The following is a 10815-nucleotide window of genomic DNA, read 5'->3' as shown; positions in this document are numbered from 1 at the left end:
AAAAACATTCTAAAATCTTCTTATAAAAAACGGCTTATCGCCTGGACTCGATATTTTGGAATTAAATACTATGTCATATGATCTTTCAAATTTATTCAGGGTTAGTTGATTTGTCGAAAATTATGCAAATGAGATGCAAAACAAAATTTAAAAAAATTCTAAAAAAAAAAGTCACGTGACCGCTAAAGTTTTTTTTGATGAGGTTTGTAGCCCTTGTCGCACTGCTACTATCATAAAAAAATTGGAGCACTCAGACCCTCAGAAAGGTGCGCAATTCGGCATTGAAAATTTCGCCTTTAATCCAAGATGGCGGCCTGGTCATGTGACCTACGTGTCTGAACATAGGATATGCACCAGATCTCATATAGCTTTACCATTGTGGCAAGTATTGAATTGATCGGTCCAACGGCGTTGACATAAAGCGTGACCAAAAATTTAGGCGGAAGAATAATAATAATAATAATAATAATAATAATAAACGGAACAATTACAATAGGGTTTCGACCAAATGGGCTCGAAACCCTAATAATAATAAATATAGCTGCGTTGCAGCAATGTCAGGTTTCGAGCCCACTGACTTATTAGCAGCGTTCCAAAATCAGCATCATTGACAATAATATATTAAAAGAAATTGCATGGCCTTCATACTAAACATGTTGCATGTTCCTGTCTGTAACAGTGCTTAATGTATTACAATCTTGCATATTTAATGATGTCCCATGACCATATATGGTCATCGGATGTTTTTGTCAGCTCTGTTGTGCGATAATTTCAATATTGCATTGGTAGCATATTCCCATCTGTAACAGTGCTTGAGTTATTACATTTATGCATATTTGATGAAGTCACATGACCATATATGGTCATCACATTAGTCACATCTCTTGTTCCATAGATTTGATATTGCACAGGATGCATGTTCCCGTCTGTAACAGTGCTTGATTTATTACATTTATGCATATTTAATGATGTCACATGACCGTGTATAGTCATCAGATGTGTTAGTCATCTCTCTTGTGCAAGACCTTCAATATTGCATTAGTTGCATGTTCCTGTCTGTAACAGTGCTTGAGTTATTACATTTATGCATATTTGATGGGGTCACATGACCATATATGGTCATCACATTAGTTAGTCACATCTCTTGTCCATAGATTAGATATTGCACAGGTTGCATGTTCATGAAAGTAACAGTTCTTGAGTTATTACATTTATGCATATTTGATGAGGTCACATGACCATATATAGTCATCACATTAGTTAGTCACATCTCGTGTGTTATAGCTTTGATATTGCACAGGATGCATGTCCCTATCTGTAACAGTGCTTGATATATTACATTTATGCATATTTAATGAAGTCACATGACCATATATGGTCATCTTGTTTGTTAGTAAAATTTCATGTACCACCACTTCATTATTGCACTGGTTGCATGTTCCTATCTGTAACAGTGCTTGAGATATTGCAATTATGTCCATAAAATGAGGTCACGTGACCATATAAAAGAACCAAAAAATATGAAAAAACATTCTAAAATCTTCTTATAAAAAACGGCTTATCACCTGTACTTCATATTTTGGAATTAAATACTATGTCATATGATCTTTCAAAGTTATGTAGGGTTAGTTGATTAGTCGAAAATTATGCAAATGAGATGCAAAACAAAATTAAAAAAATTCTAGAAAAAAATTAGTCTCGTGACCGCTAAAGTTTTTTTTGATGAAATTTGTAGCCCTTCTCCTACTGCTACTGCCATAACAAATTTGGAGCACTCACACCCTCAAAAAGGTGTGCAATTCGGCATTGAAAATTTCGTCTTTAATCCAAGATGGCGGCCTGGTCATGTGACCTATGTGTCTGATCTTAGGATATGCACCAGATCTCATCCAGCTTTACCATTGTGGCAAGTATGGAGCTGATTGGTCCAACAGCGTTGACATAAAGCGTGACCAAATATTTAGGCGGAAGATGCATGGCCTTCATACTAAACATGTTGCATGTTCCTGTCTGTAACAGTGCTTAAGGTATTACAATCTTGCACATTTAATGATGTCCCATGACCATATATGGTCGTCGGATGTTTTTGTCAGCTCTGTTGTGCAATAGCTTCAATATTGCTTTGATTGCATGTTCCTATCTGTAACAGTGCTTGAGATATAACATTTATGCATATTTGATGAGGTCACATGACCATATATGGTCATCACATTAGTTAGTCACATCTCTTGTTCCATAGATTCGATATTGCACAGGTTGCATGTTCCCGTCTGTAACAGTGCTTGAGTTATTACATTTATGAATATTTAATGATGTCACTTGACCGTGTATGGTCATCAGATGTGTTAGTCATCTCTCTTGTGCAAGACCTTCAATATTGCACTAGTTGCATGTTCCTGTCTGTAACAGTACTTGAGTTATTACATTTATGCATATTTGATGAGATCACATGACCATATATGGTCATCACATTAGTTAGTCACATCTCTTGTCTCATAGCTTCGATATTGCACAGGTTGCATGTTCCCATCTGTAACAGTGCTTGAGTTATTACATTTATGCATATTTGATGAAGTCACATGACCATATATTTTCATCACATTAGTTAGTCACATCTCGTGTCTTATAGCTACGATATTACACAGGTTGCATGTCCCTATCTGTAACAGTGCTTGATATATTACATTTATGCATATTTAATGAGGTAACATGACCATATATGGTCATCTTGTTTGTTAGTAAAATTTCATGTACCATCACTTCATTATTGCACTGATTGCATGTTCCTATCTGTAACAGTGCTTGAGATATTGCAATTATGTCTATAAAATGAGGTCACGTGACCATATAAAAGAACAAAAAATATGAAAAAAACATTCTAAAATCTTCTTATAAAAAACGGCTTATCGCCTGGACTCCATATTTTGGAATTAAATACTATGTCATATGATCTTTCAAAGTTATTCAGGGTTAGTTGATTAGTCGAAAATTATGCAAATGAGATGCAAAACAAAATTAAAAAAATTCTAGAAAAAAATTAGTCTCGTGACCGCTAAAGTTTTTTTTGATGAAATTTGTAGCCCTTATCCCACTGCTACTGCCATAAAAAAATTGGAGCACTCAGACCCTCAGAAAGGTGTGCAATTCGGCATTGAAAATTTCGTCTTTAACCCAAGATGGCGGCCTGGTCATGTGACCTATGTGTCTGAACTTAGGATATGCACCAGATCTCATCCAGCTTTACCAATGTGGCAAGTATTGAGCTGATCGGTCCAACAGCGTTGACATAAAGCGTGACCAAAATTTTAGGCGGAATCATAATAATAATAATAAACGGAACAATTACAATAGGGTTTCGACCAAATGGGCTCGAAACCCTAATAATAAACGGAACAATTACAAAAGGGTTTCGACCAAATGGGCTCGAAACCCTAATAAACGGAACAATTTCAATAGGGTTTCGACCAAATGGGCTCGAAACCCTAAATATAGCTGCATAGCAGCAATCACCGGTTTTCAAGACCATGGCACATGGCCAAGTCACATGCAATGCATGGCCATGTACGACTATTTGCAATAGCCCTGATAATTAACGTTGGTCCCATGTTTGTATATGTGATAGTGTTCGAGATATTATAGCCATGCATATTTAATGAGTTCCATGACCATATATAGTCATCGGGTATGTTTGTCAATTCTCTTGTCCAATGTCTTCAATATAGCATTGGTTCAATGTTCCTACTTGTAACAGTGCCTAAGATATTAGAGACTTGCACATTTAATGAGCTCTATGACCATATATGGTCATTTAAAATGTTGGTCAATTCTTTTGTCCAATGCCTTCAGTATAGGTTTGGGTACATGTCTCTATCTTTAAAAGTGCTCAAGATATTATGGATATGCATATTTAATGAGTTCTATGACCATATATGGTAATCGAATTTGTTGGTCAATCCTTTTGTTCAATGTCTTCAATATAGCATTGGTTCCATGTTTGTGTTTGCAATAGTGCTCGAGATATTAGAGACATGCATATTTAATGAGTTGTATGACCATATAAGGTCATCGACTGTGTTGGTCAATTATTTTGTCCAATGTCTTCAATATAACATTGGTTTAATGTTTGTGCTTGCAATAGTGTCTGAGATATTAGAGACATGCATATTTAATGAGTACTATGACCTTATATGGTCATCGAATGTGTTGGTCAATTCTCTTGTCCAATACCTTCAATATAGGTTTGGGTACATGTCTCTATCTTTAAAAGTGCTCGAGATATATGGATATGCATATTTAATTAGTTCTATGACCATATATGGTCATCGAATATGTTGGTCAAATCTCTCGTCCTATGTCTTCAATATAGCGTTGGTTCGATGTTTGTACTTGCAATAATGACTGAGATATTAGAGACACGCATATTTAATAAGTTATATGACCATATATGGTCATCAACTATGTTGATCAATTCTTTTGTTCAATGTCTTCAATATAGCATTGGTTCCATGTTTGTACATGCAATAGTGCCTGAGATATTAAAGACATGTATATTTAATGAGTTCTATGACCATATATGGTCATCCAATATTTTGGTCAATTCTCTTGTCCAATGTCTTCAATATAGCGTTAGTTCCATGTTTGTGTGTGCATTAGTTCTCAATATATGTCAATTCAATGTGTATCGTATATGGGCCCTCCCCCCTTTCTCACAATGCAACATTGCTGACTATTTTATATAAAATGTGAAAAATATTCATAAATCAACTGCTCCAAAACTACTGGTCGCACTAGCATGATTCTTTGAATAATCTGTAGTATGTATGATGTTCTTCAAAATTATGGCGTTGAATTTTGATACGATCAAAATTATGCAAATGAGATGCAAAACAATATTTCAGAAAATTCTAGAAAAAAAAGTCACATGACCGTTCAACTTTTTTTTCATGAAATACGTAGCTCTAGGGCCAATGCTTCTTTTAAGCGAAAGTTTGAGACTCCTAGATCCTCAGAAAGGTGTTTAAATGAGCATGCCATTTTTCGCCTTAAATTCAAAATGGCCGCCGTACCACGTGACCAATATGCGTCATCTTAGGATATGCACTAGATCTCATCAGACTTTACAAACATGTGCAAACATTTTCAAGATATGTGCAACGGTGTTCGAATGGCGCTTAGTGAAAAATCTGGCGGAATAATAATAATAATAAATATAGCTGCGTTGCAGCAATGTCGGGTTTCGAGCCCACTGACAAAATCAGCATTATTGACAATAATATATTAAAGGAAATTGCATGGCCTTCATACTAAACATGTTACATGATCCTGTCTGTAACAGTGCTTAAGGTATTACAATCTTGCATATTTAATGATGTCACATGACCATATACGGTCATCGGATTTTTTTTCAGTTCTGTTGTGCAATAACTTCAATATTGCATTGGTTGCATGTTCCTACCTGTAACAGTGCTTGAGATATAACATTTATGCATATTTGATGAGGTCACATGACCATATATGGTCATCACATTAGTTAGTCACATCTCTTGTCTCATAGCTTCGATATTGCATAGGTTGCATGTCTCTATCTGTGATTCTGCTTGAGATATTACAATTATGCATATTTAATGACGTCACATGACCATATACGTTCATCACATTAGTTACTCACATCTCATGTCCCATAGCTTCGATTTTGCACAGGTTGCATGTTCATGTCTGTAACAGTGCTTGAGTTATTACATGTATGCATATTTGATGAAGTTACATGACCATATATGGTCATCACATTAGTTAGTCACATCTCTTGTCTAATAGCTTCGATATTGCACAGGTTGCATGGGTCTATCTGTAACAGTGCTTGAGTTAATTCAATTATGCATATTTAATGAAGTCACATGACCATATATAGTCATCACATTAGTTAGTCATATCTCTTGACCCATAGCTTCGATATTGCACAGGTTGCATGTCCCTAACTCTTACAGTGCTTGATATATTACATTTATGCATATTCAATGAGGTCACATGACCATATATGGTCATCTTGTTTGTTAGTAAAATTTCATGTACCATCACTTCAATATTGCACTGGTTGCACGTTCCCGTCTGTAACTGTGCTTGAGTTATTACATTTATGCATATTTGATGAAGTCACATGACCATATATGGTCATCACATTAGTTAGTCACATCTCGTGTCTTATAGCTTCGATATTGCACAGGTTGCATGTCCCTATCTGTAACAGTGCTTGATATATTACATTTATGCATATTTAATGAGATCACATGACCATATATGGTCATCTTGTTTGTTAGTAGAATTTCATGTACCATCACTTCAATATTGCACTGGTTGTATGTTCCTATCTGTAACAGTGCTTGAGATATTGCAATTATGTCTATAAAATGAGGTCACGTGACCATATAAAAGAACAAAAAATATGAAAAAACATTCTAAAATCTTCTTATAAAAAACGGCTTTTCGCCTGGACTTCCATATTTTGGAATTAAATACTATGTCATATGATCTTTCAAAGTTATTCAGGGTTAGTTGATTTGTCGAAAATTATGCAAATGAGATGCAAAAAAAATTTAAAAAAATTCTACAAAAAAAAGTCACGTGACCGCTAAAGTTTTTTTTGATGAAATTTGTAGCCCTTGTCGCACTGCTACTATCATAAAAAAATTGGAGCACTCAGACCCTCAGAAAGGTGCGCAATTCGGCATCGAAAATTTCGCCTTTAATCCAAGATGGCGGCCTGGTCATGTGACCTATGTGTCTGAACTTAGGATATGCACCAGAAATCATACAGCTTTACCATTGTGGCAAGTATGGAACTGATCGGTCCAACGGTGTTGACATAAAGCGTGACCAAAAATTTAGGCGGAAGAATAATAATAATAAATATAGCTGCGTTGCAGCAATGTCAGGTTTCGAGCCCACTGACTTATTAGCAGCGTTCCAAAATCAGCATCATTGACAATAATATATTAAAGGAAATTGCTTGGCCTTCATACTAAACATGTTGCATGTTCCTGTCTGTAACAGTGCTTAATGTATTACAATCTTGCATATTTAATGAAGTCCCATGACCATATATGGTCATCGGATGATTTTGTCAGCTCTGTTGTGCAATAACTTCAATATTGCATTGGTTGCATTTTCCTATCTGTAACAGTGCTTGAGATATAACATTTATGCATATTTGATGAGGTCACATGACCATGTGTGGTCATCACATTAGTTAGTCACATCTCTTGTTCCATAGATTCGATATTGCACAGGATGCATGTTCCCGTCTGTAACAGTGCTTGAGTTATTACATTTATGCATATTTAATGATGTCACATGACCGTGTATGGGCATCAGATGTGTTAGTCACATATCTTGTCTCATAGCTTCGATATTGCACAGGTTGCATGTTCCCGTCTGTAATAGTGCTTGAGTTATTACATTTAAGCTTATTTGATGAGGTCACATGACCATATATGGTCATCGGATATGTTAGTGACTTCTGTTGTGCAATAGCTTCAATATTGCACTGGTTGCATGTTCATGTCTGTAACAGTGCTTGAGATAATTCAATTATGCATATTTAATGAAGTCACATGACCATATATGGTCATCACATTAGTTAGTCACATCTCTTGACCCATACCTTCGATATTGCACAGGTTGCATGTCCCTAACTCTTGCAGTGCTTGATGTATTACATTTATGCATATTCAATGAGGTCACATGACCATATATGGTCATCTTGTTTGTTAGTAAAATTTCATGTACCATCACTTCAATATTGCACTGGTTGCATGTTCCCGTCTGTAACTGTGCTTGAGTTATTACATTTATGCATATTTGATGAAGTCACATGACCATATATGGTCATCACATTAGTTAGTAACATCTCGGGTCTTATAGCTTCGATATTGTACAGGTTGCATGTCCCTATCTGTAACAGTGCTTGATATATTACATTTATGCATATTTAATGAGATCACATGACCATATATGGTCATCTTGTTTGTTAGTAGAATTTCATGTACCATCACTTCAATATTGCACTGGTTGCATGTTCCTAACTGTAACAGTGCTTAAGATATTGCAATTATGTCTATAAAATGAGGTCACATGACCATATATGGTCATCGGATATGTTAGTGACTTCTGTTGTGCAATAGCTTCAATATTGCACTGGTTGCATGTTCCTATCTGTAACAGTGCTTGAGATATAACATTTATGCATATTTGATGAGGTCACATGACCATATATGGTCATCGGATGTGTTAGTCACTTCTGTTGTGCAATAGCTTCAATATTGCACTGGTTGCATGTTCCTATCTGTAACAGTGCTTGAGTTATTACATTTTTGCATATTTGATGAAATTACATGACCATATATGGTCATCACATTAGTTAGCCACATCTCTTGTCTCATAGCTTCGATATTGTATAGGTTGCATGTCTCTATCTGTGATTCTGCTTGAGATATTACAATTATGCATATTTAATGACGTCCCATGACCATATACGGTCATCACATTAGTTACTCACATCTCATGTCCCACAGCTTCGATTTTGCACAGGTTGCATGTTCATGTCTGTAACAGTGCTTGAGATAATTCAATTATGCATATTTAATGAAGTCACATGACCATATATGGTCATCACATTAGTTAGCCACATCTCTTGACCATACCTTCGATATTGCACAGGTTGCATGTCCCTAACTCTTGCAGTGCTTGATATATTACATTTATGCATATTCAATGAGGTCACATGACCATATATGGTCATCTTGTTTGTTAGTAAAATTTCATGTACCATCACTTCAATATTGCACTGGTTGCATGTTCCCGTCTGTAACTGTGCTTGAGTTATTACATTTATGCATATTTGATGAAGTCACATGACCATATATGGTCATCACATTAGTTAGTCACATCTCTTGACCCATACCTTCGATATTGCACAAGTTGCATGTCCCTAACTCTTACAGTGCTTGATATATTACATTTATGCATATTCAATGAGGTCATATGACCATATATGGTCATATTGTTTGTTAGTAAAATTTCATGTACCATCACTTCAATATTGCACTGGTTGCATGTTCCCGTCTGTAACTGTGCTTGAGTTATTACATTTATGCATATTTGATGAAGTCACATGACCATATATGGTCATCACATTAGTTAGTCACATCTCGTGTCTTATAGCTTCGATATTGCACAGGTTGCATGTCCCAATCTGTAACAGTGCTTGATATATTACATTTATGCATATTTGATGAGATCACATGGCCATATATGGTCATCGGATGTTTTTGTCAGCTCTGTTGTGCAATAACTTCAATATTGCATTGGTTGCATGTTCCTATCTGTAACAGTGCTTGAGATATAACATTTATGCATATTTGATGAGGTCACATGATCATATATGGTCATCACATTAGTTAGTCACATCTCTTGTTCCATAGATTCGATATTGCACAGGTTGCATTTTTCTATCTGTAACAGTGCTTGAGTTATTACATTTATGCATATTTAATGAGATCACATGACCATATATGGTCATCACATTAGTTAGTCATATATCTTGTCTCATAGCTTCAATATTACACAGGTTGCATTTTTCTATCTGTAACAGTGCTTGAGTTATTACATTTATGCATATTTGATGAGGTCACATGATCATATATAGTCATCGGATATGTCAGTCACCTCTGTTGTGCAATAACTTCAATATTGCACTGGTTGCGTGTTTCTATCTGGTACTGTGTTACAAATATAACATTTATGCATATTTGATAAGGTCTCATGACCATATATGGTCATCACATTAGTTAGTCACATCTCTAGACCCATAGCTTCGATAGTGCACAGGTTGCATGTCTCTAACTCTTACAGTGCTTGATATATTACATTTATGCATATTCAATGAGGTCACATGACCATATATGGTCATCACATTAGTTAGTCACATCTCTTGTTCCATAGATTCGATATTGCACAGGTTGTTGCATGTTCCCGTCTGTAATAGTGATTGAGTTATTACATTTATGCTTATTTGATGAGGTCACATGACCATATATGGTCATCGGATATGTTAGTGACTTCTGTTGTGCAATAGCTTCAATATTGCACTGGTTGCATGTTCCTATCTGTAACAGTGCTTGAGATATAACATTTATGCATATTTGATGAGGTCACATGACCATATATGGTCATCGGATGTGTTAGTCACTTCTGTTGTGCAATAGCTTCAATATTGCACTGGTTGCATGTTCCTATCTGTAACAGTGCTTGAGTTATTACATTTATGCATATTTGATGAAACTACATGACCATATATGGTCATCACATTAGTTAGCCACATCTCTTGTCTCATAGCTTCGATATTGCATAGGTTGCATGTCTCTATCTGTGATTCTGCTTGAGATATTACAATTATGCATATTTAATGACGTCACATGACCATATACGGTCATCACATTAGTTACTCACATCTCATGTCCCACAGCTTCGATTTTGCACGGGTTGCATGTTCATGTCTGTAACAGTGCTTGAGATAATTCAATTATGCATATTTAATGAAGTCATATGACCATATATGGTCATCACATTAGTTAGCCACATCTCTTGACCCATACCTTCGATATTGCACAGGTTGCATGTCCCTAACTCTTGCAGTGCTTGATATATTACATTTATGCATATTCAATGAGGTCACATGACCATATATGGTCATCTTGTTTGTTAGTAAAATTTCATGTACCATTACTTCAATATTGCACTGGCTGCATGTTCCCGTCTGTA

Source organism: Saccoglossus kowalevskii, unplaced genomic scaffold (assembly GCF_978046115.1).
Source record: "Saccoglossus kowalevskii unplaced genomic scaffold, keSacKowa6.1 SCAFFOLD_86, whole genome shotgun sequence".
In the NCBI taxonomy this organism is placed as follows: domain Eukaryota; kingdom Metazoa; phylum Hemichordata; class Enteropneusta; family Harrimaniidae; genus Saccoglossus; species Saccoglossus kowalevskii.
The sequence above is the reverse complement of the archived record's forward strand: the minus strand, read 5'-3'. Positions refer to the sequence as shown.